At 42.2% G+C, this 13,403-nt stretch overlaps 1 protein-coding gene across 10 annotated transcripts in view; it reads right to left on the reverse strand.

Annotated features, from left to right (window-relative positions):
• The window catches only part of WASF3 (WASP family member 3), a 136,885-nt gene that overhangs the window by 28,767 nt on the left and 94,715 nt on the right, over positions 1–13,403 (reverse strand). The window lies entirely within an intron of this gene.

The raw sequence follows: 13,403 nt of genomic DNA on the forward strand, positions 1-13,403 counted from the left end.
CCCTCTGTGTTCCCACAATACCCTAGGCATACCTCAGTCACAGGACTCTTCACGTAACTCAAACGTTGTCTTTACAGAAGTTCTTTGCGGGTATGAGCAAAGCCTTTTACCTCTTCATTGCCTGTGCTGAGTTAGTGTTCAGCAAGTATCTCTTGAACAAAAAAACACAGGATCTCTACCAGTGTTTTCTTGTTAACACGTACACAACCAACAAATGCTCCCTGCTCAAGTAAGTTTGGGGAATGCTGGGCTGAAAAGATTCGACAAACGTGTTTCTATGCCTTGGGGTATCTCAAATCTTTAATATGCTCATATGCAATAGGAATCTGTAAGAGAAGCATCTAGCATACCATGTTTTCAAACGGACTGGGCCTGGCACCACCTAATAACATCCTTTGGAAGTTCTGGTTTACGACACTTATTCAGGAAAATGCCCGTTCAGGCTGGATGATCTGTAGACAAAGTACCAGGTTCCAAAGGGTATCTACCCAAGCCTATCAGTTGTTTATTTTGAATACGAGACATGATCAAATAGAGCCAACTAATTTTTGTTTCTCTATCTGGCCATTCATAGTTTAAAAGAAATATTCCAGGAGCCCCCGGGTGGCTCAGTCGGTTGAGCGTCCGACGTCGGCTCAGGTCGTGATCTTGCAGTTCGTGGGTTTGAGCCCCATGTCGGGCTCTGTGCGGACAGCTCGGAGCCTGGAGCCTGCTTTGGATTCCGTGTCTCCCTCTCTCTCTGCCCCTCCCCTGCTCACACTCTCTCAAAAATAAACATTAAAAAATAAAAGAAAAATAAAAAATATTCCAGTGTGATTCCCACCTCTGCCCACCCAAATCCTTCCCCTTTCCCTTCAGTTATACAGAGATCTAACAGGGACAGCATGTATCACCAAGAATATGGGAGTATATACTCTCGTCCCTTGCCAAAGTCACGCCAGCATTCTCCAAGCACAGCGACTACTGCTGAGAACCACGTTCGCCTAGATACTATAGAAGGTGACAAGGATAAATAACATGTGGCCTCTGCCTTTAATGCTTAACCCTATTTGGGAAAAAAACAAAAACCAAAGACCAAAAACCATGCCATTGACTATACTTCTGTAGGAAGTTCTTTTAGTGTTTTGTTTTGTTTTGTTTTGAGAAAAGGAGACCATGCATGCAAGCAGGAGAGGGGCAGAGGGCGAGAGAGAATCCCAAGCAGGTGCTGCACGGTCAACGCAAAGCCCGAGGTGGGGCTCAAACTCAAGAACCGTGACCACAGCCTGGGCTGCAATCAAGAGTCAGACGATTATCCGACTGAACTACCCAGATGCCCCGGAGGTTCTTAATTTATCAATAACAAAAAAAAAAAAAAGACACAGAAATTGAGGACCGCATACTTCATCTTTTGCCAGCTGCTGCAAGCCAACAAGTGACTGAAGAAAATGGGAGAAACTATATTTTCCTGATGAACGAGACTAAAATGTTGCAAATTACAGTATTCAGTTTTGCAAACAGCAACTTATTTGAAAAGCTTAATTTTACGCGCTCTTGGAAGTGGCAAGTCCATTAATAGCGAAACTAAAATCATTCTGAATTGAAGACCACGCTGAGCTAAGTGTAATTTATTCATTCTTTACTGACAAAGGATCTACTTATGGATTTATCGGTACCATTACGAATTCGTGTCCAGGTATGTCAGGTTGGGAAGTATGCCTCTAAGCTGCCGAAGCAGTCAAAATTATGCATGGATTTTCAATTGTCTTCAAAAGCGACGATTTACTGGCAACAACCACCGTTGTCTGATAGGAGTCCTTTCTGTAGAACAAGAAACCAGTCCTAACAAGGCCCTTCAGAAATTTTAGTGCGCACCCCTAGCACCTCGATCCTGATTGGTCGAGATTCTGGCTTTTCACTCACCACTAAAAATAACAAGGCTCCTTGGAAAAATGACTGATTCTAGGGCCAAGGGTGGATAAGGCCAAGAGGAGCTTAGCACACCTTTTGCTGTGCTTTTCTAAAAACATACAGGAGTACTCAGAGAGTGGCAGAGACATGTCAAAAGGACACAGGGGCCCGCGTGAAAGGACTCCTACTGGCCAAATCTGGGAAAATGTGAGCATCAAAATAAATAAGAAAGATAATGGATGATAGCCCACAGAATAAAATGAGAATCCATGAGTTCAAACTGATTGAATGAATGAATGACAAGGGAAGAAACGAAAGCACTTACAGCAGAATTCCACCTAATAAACGCAGAATTAGGGAACCACAAAAATCACCTTTCTGCAACCACCACAACAGTAAGTGTTTGGGGCAAGAATCATCAACGGATGCTAAGACTAGTGGAAAGCAGTGGATGAAAACAGGCTATTACAAAGTCTCAATATGTTTCCCCACAGATCCTTACCAATTACAGAAGGAGACACAACTTTAGCTACGGAAATCTACGGACAAAACGCCAACGTGATGGAAAACAAAACGTGAGCGAAGTCACCATGGGCAGTTATGGGACAAGCAGAGAATGTGTGCTTTGTGAACAAACGCACTGAGAAGGACGTTACCATCACTCTGTCACAGTCTTGCCGATTTCCTAAATCTAATCAAGAGGAAACCTCAGGAGACCCAGACCAACGGACATTCCACAAAAGAAACGGCCAGTTCCCCTTTCAAATATCAAATCATCAAGTCAAAGAAAGACTGAGGAACCACTTCAGGCTGAAGAAGAGAATTAAATATATATATTATACTAAACATAAAATATATAATATTTTAAAAACGCTAAACATACACATAAAATATTAAATATATATGTGTACGCGTGTGTATAGGAGAAGGGAGGGCAGGAGGAAGGGTCTCTGAGAAAAAGAATATGTAGGTGAAAGTTTGAGAACTCGTTACTGTTTTGATCTTTTTAGAAGTCTGAAGTCATTTCAAAATAAGGTAAAAAAGAAACCTTATTGTAGTGTTTGCGGTGAAGTCCAATAACCACTGAGTTCCATAAAAATACCAAGTTATAATTTGGGGGCCCTAAGGATTTTCCCCCCTTTTATTTATTTTTTTTAATTTTTTTTTAACGTTTATTTATTTTTGAGACACAGAGAGACAGAGCATGAACAGGGGAGGGTCAGAGAGAGAGGGAGACCACAGAATCCGAAACAGACTCCAGGCTCTGAGCCATCAGCACAGAGCCCGACGCGGGGCTCAAACTCACAGACTGCGAGATCGTGACCTGAGCCGAAGTCGGACGCTCAACCGACTGAGCCACCCAGGCGCCCCTTTTCCCCCCGTTAAAGTTTTATTTTCCTTCTATGAAAGCAATCCATGCTTATTATAAAAAATACAGAAAACACGGAAGAGTAAACAGTAGAAAGAAATGGCCCCAAGCCCAATCCATCTACTGCTGACACTCCGATTTCTTTCTTCTGTCTTCGTTGTGTTGACCAGTCTGTGGAAAAGCCAAAAAACCTATTGAACACCTTATGGCTGAAGTGTCTCTGGGAGTATAAAATATACACTCATGATAGAAAATCTGGAAAACTCAGAAAAGTAGAAACGTCACCCACAGGCAACCGTGGTGAAGTTTTCTGTACACTTCTTCATAAGAACTAAGATAATAGAAGCTGACTGTTAAGCATATTCAGTTTACTCAGCAAATATTTCATAAACACCCCCTCCGCACCGGGTGCCATCCCAGTCGCCCGAACGCGGCAGCGAACACAGCCACAAAGCTGACGTTACACACAGGTAACACACAGGTGACACGTCACGTGATGATACGTGCTGTGAAGAAAGTAAGACAGCAAGGGCACAGAGAGTGGTAGGAAGGGGGTGCCCCTAGGCGGTCACCAAAGGCCAGGGAACCGTACGCGGATCTCATCTCAGGGAGGAACCTTCCAGGCGGAAGGCAGAACCCCAGCTGGTGTGGGAGGGCGGCCTCAAGGAGGCCAAAGTGGCTGGAGTCCGGTGGATGGAGGGAAAAGTGGGACAAGAGCGCAGGCAAATAAGTTCCTTCCCTGTGAAGTGGGGTGATGAGTGGTGTGGGGAGACCAGACCGGAGGCCGCTGCTGAGCACTGAGCAGGGACACCGTTGGGGGCTCAGCCGTAGAAGTGCCAACAGGTGTACAAATGTGCTCCCTACTCCAAAGGTATGCGGTAGGAGAGAAGGGGGTCACAAATAGAAAAGAACTGGGGGGGGGGGCAGGGAAGAAAGAAGAATGAAACAATTCTGCTTTTGACATGTAGGGTGTGAGATGCCTCAGAAAGCCAAGTGAATCAGGGGAGCCTGGGTGGCTCTGTCGGTTAAGTGTCGGCCTCCCGACCTCAGTTCAGGTCTTGAACTCAGGGTCGGGGGTTCAAGCCCCACGTTGGGCTCTGCGCTGGGTATGAAACCTACTTTCGAAAACAAAAACCCGAGCGCAGATACCTCGTAGGCAGTTGTGTACACAAGTCTGAAATCTAGGGAAGAGGTGAGAATTGGAGACCCACGTTCGGAAGTCATCGGCGTAAAGACGGTGTTTCAAGTCATGAGATGCCCTAGTGAATGGGAACAGCCAGAGAAGAGTGTCGGTGACCGAGCCCTGGAGTGTCCCCACGCGCAGAGGTATCCTCAAAGGAGACTAATAAAGAACAGCTTGTGAGGGAGGAGAAGCACCAGGGCGCGCTGGCCCAGAAGCCAGGTCAAGAAGTTTGCTCCAGACTCGAGACTAAGCACTGGGCTTGGCCATGGGAAGGTCCCTGGTAGTGCGGACAAGCAAAAATTTTAAGTGTAGAGGGGACAAGACTTAATGGGGACAAGAGAAAATGAGGGAAGTGAAGGCAGCGGAGGAAGGAAGGGTCCTTTCAACGTATCCTGCTGTGAAGGGGACCAAGAAATGGGGAAACAGGTAGAGGACGGTTGGAGGTTTAAGTCGAGAGATTTCTCCATATTTTACTATTTGGTAGAAATGATGGAGGCAGGGAGGGGAGAAAGATACCGCAGGAAAAAGAGAGGGTGAACGCCGTCCTGGAGCGAGCAGGAGGGTATCGGGTCCGGTGTGTCTGAAAGAAACATCAACAGTCACCATTTGAAAGGAGGGTGACCAGCACATCCGGGTCCCGTCTGGTATTGGCCGACTTAGCTGGCAGAAGGGGATGTCTGGTTCTCCTCTGGCTGCTTTCCTTTTCCAAACGAAGTAAGAAACAAGTCGTCAGCTCAGAGGGGAGGTCTGAGGCGGAAAAGGTACAGAAGAGGCACCCTAAGGGCAGGGAAACGGATTAACGAAGCAATTACAGCAGGATCGCAGAGCAACATTGAGGGCTCACCTGAGCAACGTGCCCACGGTTTTAAATCCCTCTTCTTTTCCAACATAAGCATTTAAAGGTGCAGATTTCTCCCTAAGCACTGCTTTAAGGAAATCCCAGAAATACATGGTTCGTTATCACACATTAGAAACAGTTTCTAATTTCCTTTTTGATTTCTTCTTCGACCCAGGGATTATTCTAAAAGATCCTGCTTCATCTTCTGATATGTGAGAATTCTCTTAAAAGATTATTATAATTACCGTCTCATTACCACCATACTCTTCAGGATGTCAATCTTTCAAATGTAGTATTTTATGGCTGAGCCTATGTTCATCTTGGTGAACGTTCCATGTGAACATTAAAAGAATGTATATTCTATAATTTGGGAGTTGAGTGTTCTATAAAGGTCAATTAAATCAGATTGGTTAGTAGTGTTGTTCAAACCATCTACAAATCTACATATATTTTAAAGAGAGAGAGCGTGCAAGCAGTGGAGAGGGGCTGGGGGAGGGGGGAGGGGAGGGAAGGGGAGGGAAGGGGAGAGAGAGAGAGAGAGAGAGAGAGAGAGAGAGAGAGAGAGAGAGAGAGAGAATATATCTTAACCAGGCTCCACGCTCAGTACAAAGCCCGACACGGGGCTCAATCCCATGACTCTGGGATCGTGACCTGAGCCAAAATCAAGTGTGAGATGCTCAACCGACTGAGCCACCCAGGCGCCCCAAACCATCTATATTCTTACAGATTTTTGTCTATTTTTTTTTTAGCATTCACCGAGAGGTTTTTGTTAAAATCTGCAACTGTCATTCTTCATTTGTCTATTTCTCCCTTTTGGTTCTATTGTTACGCCACGTTCTTTTAAACTAAAATGTAGAATTGTGAGTTCTTGACAAATGAGCTCTTATCACTATGGAACATTCCTTCTTTCTCTCTGTTTTATAGTTTATTTTATTTGACATTAATATAGCCACATCAGCTTCCTTCTGCTTTATGTTCACATGGTATAGTTTTTACATTATTTTCTTTAAATCTGTGTCTTCATCCTTAATAATGCATGTATTTTAGTCTTGCTTTTTTACCTAACCTGATTAAGCTCTGCCTTAAATTTTAAGTGGGTATTTAACATGTTTCCAATTTAATGTAATTCTTGATATGGCTGGGTTTAATTCTACCACCTGGGTATTGGTTTTCCATTTGTCCTTTCTGTTCTTGGTTCCTTTCTTCTTCCTCTCCTGCCTTCTTCTGGGAAAACCAAATGATTTACCTTGGGGTTCCATCTATCTCCTCTGTGTGTTATCCTGGAGGTTACCGGAAATTAAAACAGGCATCCTTAACTCATCACAATGTACTTTCAAATAGTACAGTATTTCAAAACCAATGTAAAACACAGCAACATAGGTTCCATTTCCCCACTTCTACTCTTATAGCTGTTACTGCCATATATTTTAATTTCACAGGGTATGAACTCTACAATAAACTTTCAGCAGTCAACAGCCTTTAAGCAAAGAGATACAAATATATCATTTTAATGCCCATTTTTCTTTAGTCCCATATTTACTCCTTCTGTTGATCTTTATTCCTTCTTGCAGATCCAGGCTACCATCTGGTATCGTTTTCATTTAGCTTAAAGAGTTTTTCTAGCATTTTTGGTAATGGAGATATACTGAAGATGAATTCTCTCAGATTTTGTCTAAATAAAATATGTCTATTTCATTTCCATTTCCCTTCATTTCATTCATATTTCATTTCTGGTCTTGTGTCTGATGAGAATCAGCTGTCATTCTTAACACGGTGCCCGCCCTATACGTAATGTGTTTTTTTCCTCTTGCTTATGATTTTCTCTTTACTTCCGTTTTTTCAGCAATATTACTAGGATGTGACTAAATGGGATTTTGTGTAATTTACACTTCTGCAAATTTGCTGAGCTTCTTGAACCCACTGGTTGATATCTACCATCAATATTCAAAAATTCTCATCGGTTATTTTGTCTACCTTATTTTTGCTCTCTCCTCTCCTTCTGGGACTCCAATTACATACGTATTAGACCCTCTGATATTAGCCCATATTCTGGTTGTTCTGTTCTTTTTTTCTTTTTTATCATTCGGTGTCTCTTGTGAATTAGTTGGAATAATTTCTACTGGTTTGTCCCCAAGCCACTTCTGCTTGTGTCCATTCTGCAAGTAGGACCATCAAGTGAATTCCTTTATTTCTGATACTGGCATTTTCAGTTCTATTTATTTTCTCTATAGTTTCCATTTCTCTGTTGAAATTCCCTATTTCTGGGGCGCCTGGGTGGCTCAGTCAGTTAAGCGTCTGACCTCAGCTCAGGTCATGATCTCACGGTTCATGAGTTTAAGCCCCATGTCATGCCCTGTGCTGAAAGCTCGGAGCCTGGAGCCTGCTTCAGATTCTGTGTCTCCTTCTCTCTCTGCCCCTCTCCTGCTCGTGCTCTGTCTCTATCTCAAAAATGAACACTAGGGGCACCTGGGTGGCTCAGTCGGTTGAGCACCCGACTTCAGCTCAGGTCATGGTCTTGCAGTTTGTGGGTTCGAGCCCTGCATCGGGCTCTGTGCTGACGAACAGCTCAGAGCCTGGAGCCTGCTTCAGATTCTGTATCTCTCTCCCTCCCCTGCTCCCCTGCTCCTGCTTTGCCTCTGTCTCTCAAAAATAAATAAATGTTAAAAAAAATTTTTTTCATAAACACTAAAAAAAAATTTTTAGAAAAGAAATTCTCTATTTCATGTATGTCAGTCACCTAGTTTTTTGATCTATCCTCCAATATATTTTTTTAACTCTTTCTTATAACTTCAATCTCTCTGCTGACATGACCCATCTGTTTTTGAATCCTGTCTGCTTTTTCCATTGGCATCCTTGACATATGAATCAGCTCTTTTAAATTCCTGGTCTGATAATTACAACGTCCCTACCATATCTGACTTTGCTTCTGATGCTTCCTCTGCCTCTTCAAACTGGGTTTTTTTTACCTTTTAATTTCCTTTTTTTTTTTTTTTTTTTTTGGTGAAACCCAGACATGCTGTACAGGGTCAAAGGAAACTGGGATACGAAGGCCTTTGGTGACGTGTTGGGAAGGTGTGGGGGGAGGGAAAGTGTTCTAGAGTCCTATGCCCTTTGGTTCCAGCTTTACTGATGTGTTAACGGACAAAACTGTATATATTTAAAGTGTGCAATGTCATGATTTGAAATACATACACTTAGTGAAAGGATTACCACAATTGATTAACATACCATCACCTTACAAACCTTTTCTTTTTTTTCTTTTTTTGGTGAGAACCCCTACCATCTACTCCTTTAGCAAATTTCAAACATACAATCCAGTATTTTTAGTTATGGTCACCATGCTGTACATTAGATCCCTGGAACTTAGTCATCCTGTAACCAAAAGCTAAAGGCTTGTACCTTCTGACCAGCATCTGCCTGCTTCCCCTCCCCCACAGCCCTCACCCGGCAACAACCATTCTACTATTGGTTTCTAGGAGTTCAACTTTTTTTTTTTTTTTTTTTAAAGATTCCGCACATAAATGAGATCATACAGTCTTCTCTGTATGGCTCATTTCACTCACCATAAAGTCCCCCAGGTACATCCATGTTCCAAATGGCAGGATGTCCTTCCTTCTCCTTGCTGAATAAATACCCCACCGTGTCCACGTATATTCCCCATCTTCCTATCCCTTCACCTGCTGATGGTAGCCCTATGACCCGGTGTCAGTCTTTCAGTGAGCCTAGGCCCCCGGGTCTCACTCCGCTCCCCCTTAGATGAGAAAGGAAGGCGAGAAGGGGCTGGAGTAGGTGGCCCATCAGTTTCCTCTGATGGAAACTCAAGGGGATTTTACTCAATGTTTACCGTGAGAACAGAAGGGCACCTGACAGTAAAACTCACGAAGTGTGGAAGCCCCACAAAGAATGGACCCCCCGCCCTGAGCTTTTAACTCTCAAACTTGTTCTCACTGAGCCCTCAGCAATTCACCAGTCTTTCCACACGTGGGGGCAGTGGTTTGAACTGTGACCTCCGTTCTCTGACAGATCGAAGAGAAGCTTCTGGGTTTTCAATTTGTTCAGCTTTTTCTTGCGATTTTTTATCACCAATCATTTCTGAGCCCCTTCAATGCCAGGTTGGAACCTGGAAGTCGCCTTCAATATATTTTTCATAGCATTTTTCAGCTACTCCAAAACTGGGGTCATCTATGGGTCCTGCGGCCACCAGTTGCTTTTTCTCTTAATTATGAAGTCACATTTTTCTCCTTTTCTGAATGTCTTGTATTTTTTCACTGGACAAGGTATGTAGAATAGTAGAAATGAGATAGCAAATGTTTAGTCTTATACAAGGGCACGCTTGACAGAAGAATGCTACTTTATGCCGCTGATAATAACAATCATGTTCCTAATGTGGGAGTGAGCATACCAAAATTTTAGAATATTAAAAACCTTTAAAATCTTCCCTCAAAGTTTTTAGATGGTCGGCTTTAGTAAAGCAAAACAATTAGAAAAACATCTAGGGACGCCTGGGTGGCTCAGTCAGTTGAGCGTCCGACTCAATTTCAGCTCAGGCCATGATCCCAGGGTCATGGCATCGAGCCCCATATCAGGCTCTGCACTGGGCGTCAAGCATGCTTGAGGTTCTCTCTCTCTCTCTCTCTCTCTCTCTTTTTCTGTCCCTCTGCTCCTCTCCCCCACTCCTGCATACTCTCAAGAGAAGAAAGAAAGAAAGAAAGAAAGAAAGAAAGAAAGAAAGAAAGGGAAAGGAAACCATCTATAAATCACATAAGCCTGCATACTCATGAAACAGGAAGGATACAGATGATAAACCAGAAGTTCAATGATAGGACTAAACATACAGATTTGGCTGGACTCTCCAACTTGTGTTCCTATGAATTATCTTACATTTAAACTCTGCTATGTAGAGGTCCATCTAGAAAAAGGAGAAATGAAAAACAATCTAAGTCGTAATTACTTCTATAATGCCTGTAAGGAAGTATTTCTGATATCTCAGGTCAAATGATGTGTCCGCAAAGTGCTTGAATTCCTAACAATCCTGCCTCTCGGGAGAGGGGCCTCTTACACTTGCCTCCAATTTGCTGACAGAACTTTTATCTCATAGTTTTCCTAAGTATACATTGCTCATCTCCCTTCACTGGCTTTCTGTTTGAGTCCACAAGAAATGCAAACATTTATCTCAGTTTGAAGCATTAAAATTTTTAAAGTTCTTGCTGTTTCTTCCAGTCAACCTCTATCCAGATACAGCAGTACGTTTTCTCCTAAAATAGCCTTTTAACCCTGGCCTTACGCTGCATGGAAATGTACTTGTGATCTATTTCTTGTACCTACTGCATTTGGGTATCTCCCCTTCCTCCCCCATATCGTCCTACAAACATCTTAGAGATCTATTTAGTGCATGCCTTCAAAATATTTAGATCTCTATTCTGAGTAGAACTGCACTTGATATAATCAATTAATCTAACTCCAAATTTTAGATCTGATTAGATAAACCAAAGGTGAGCAAGCCCTTAAGGTAGTATTTTTTTAATCTTTTTTTTATATTTATTTATTTATTTATATTTGAGACAGAGAGAGAACAAGTGGGGGAGCAGGAGACAGAGAGAGAGAGAGAGAGAGAGAGAGAGGGAATATCCAAAGTGGGCTCCAGGCTCTGAGCTGTAAGTACAGAGCGCCACACAGGGCTCAAACTCACAAACCATGAGATCATGACCAGAGCCAAAGTCAGACACCTAACTGAGAGCCACCTGGGTATCTCCCCATTAATAGGTAGTATTTTTTATGCTGATCTAGCATTTGGTTTGATATGAAGCAGTATGCATCACAAGGATTATTAGTAAAAATATTAATCATTTATTAAAATCTTTGAGAAGTCAACAGATCTCCTTTCTCATTCATGCAATTACCTGAAACACTGAAATTAACAGAAAAATTGATTTTGTAATAATTTTTTTAATTAATTTATTTAATGTTTATTTATTTTTGAGAGAGACAGAGCGTGAGCAGGGGAGGGGCAGAGAGAGAGGGAGACACAGAATCTGAAGCAGGCTCCAGGCTCTGAGTCGTCAGCACAGAGCCTGACATGGAGCTCGAACGCACGAGCTGTGAGATCATGACCTGAGCCGAAGTCGGATCCCCAACCGATTGAGCCACCCAGGCAGCTGATTCTGTAATAAGTTTTTTTTTTTTTAATTTTTTTTTTCAACTTTTATTTATTTTTGGGACAGAGAGAGACAGAGCATGAACGGGGGAGGGGCAGAGAGAGAGGGAGACACAGAATCGGAAACAGGCTCCAGGCTCTGAGCCATCAGCCCAGAGCTTGACGCGGGGCTCGAACCCACGGACCGCGAGATTGTGACCTGGCTGAAGTCGGACGCTTAACCGACCGCGCCACCCAGGCGCCCCTGTAATAAGTTTTTAAAGGAGAGGTGTATTTAAAATGAATGGTGTCTCAAAAAAATTTTTTAATACCAAAAATAACTGGAGATGTATATACTGGTTTATACAAGAATTTATGATAGTGTCACCCCTTAACAAAGAAACAATTTATATGTCCAACAGTAGAAACATGGTTAAATAATTATGGTATATCAATATAATAATCTCTAGCCATTAAAAACTATGTCCTAGAAGAATCAACAAAGATGCTTATTATATATTGAGTACAGGCTACAAAACCATATGTATAATAAGATACAATTTTTATGAAGATGTATACAAGGCATTACCGATTACCTTCTCTGATTAATGAAAATTTTGAAATTTTTTTTTCCTGTGTGCTTTCCTGTGCTCTGTAAGTTCTCTGTATTATCTCATTAATGCCATCTAATACAAGCAAAAACCTTGGTAGGGGGGTGCTGCACTAAAGGTCTGATCCCTTTCTTTGTGACATCCTGGGAGGCTTCTTCAGATGGGAAAAGAAAGACCATTATTATCACAAGAACAAAGAGAAAAGAAGTAGTAAAAAACAGCCTAGAGGTATTAAAGAGGGTTTATGTCATCCTTGGCACAAATGTCCTATATTCCCATGTCCTTTTTAATGCAAATTATATTAAAATTACATTATAATATCAGTAGGAATTTGATTGCAAGATACTGTAATTTTAATTGAGCAACTAGCTGATAGGAACAAGAGTACTCAGATTATTAATCAAGCAAAATGATGAAAAAGCACTGATTTAATTGCTACACTAAACTGTCATTATTTGAAGGAAAAAAAGTCAATATTCCATAGTTAGAAAACCAAGTAACACACTATTAACCAAAACTGTTTAAAAAAAATTTTTTTTTAACGTTTATTTATTTTTGAGACAGAGAGAGACAGAGCATGAATGGGGGGAGGGTCAGAGAGAGAGGGAGACACAGAATCAGAAGCAGGCTCCAGGTTCTGAGCTGTCAGCACAGAGCCCGACGCAGGGCTCGAACTCACGAAGCGCGAGATCACGGCCTGAGCCGAAGTCGGACGCTTAACCGACTGAGCCACCCAGGCGCCCCTAACCAAAACGGTTTTAAATAATGGCTTCCCTGTCTCCTCCCACTTCCCCCAGATCACTCCTATTAGAAGTCAGGAACACACAAAAGAAAAAAAAAATCTGAAAATTACTAATTCTTTATTGGAGAAAGCTTTGATCTTTTAACTATAAGGCAATTCAAGTTACAAATCTGCTCTTGCATTTCTATGACTGTTCTTAAACTCATTACAATAATCAATATTTTCTCATTGAAAAGATTTCAATTCCCTGAAAAGCCTGGTTAAAAAAATCTAGGGCTGACAAAATTTCTCATCCTTTAAAGTCAAGTGTCTCATCTGGATATAATGGGAACATGGTACTTGGTAAAAACCTATAGATTTCCCAGAAGTTATGCAGAATTTTAGGGGCTTCAGAGGTCTAGTTGGTATCCAGGACCATATTCTTTTCTTGATTATGCAAAGTCAGCGATATCTGCATGATGCTGAACTGCCCCAGACACGTGATGAGAATCAGAATGATCTGGTGAAACGGGGCCTGGATTTCTAAGTTTTCCTTTTTGGAAAAGAACAACCAAATTCCTGTGGACTCCTGGTCTGTTCTTCCTCCCTTGCACCTACTGGAGAATCAGTTACCCTGGACCATCGCAGAAGGTCGCCC

Source organism: Puma concolor, chromosome A1 (assembly GCF_028749965.1).
Source record: "Puma concolor isolate L17-30 chromosome A1, mPumCon1.1.hap2, whole genome shotgun sequence".
Taxonomy (NCBI): Eukaryota; Metazoa; Chordata; class Mammalia; order Carnivora; family Felidae; genus Puma; species Puma concolor.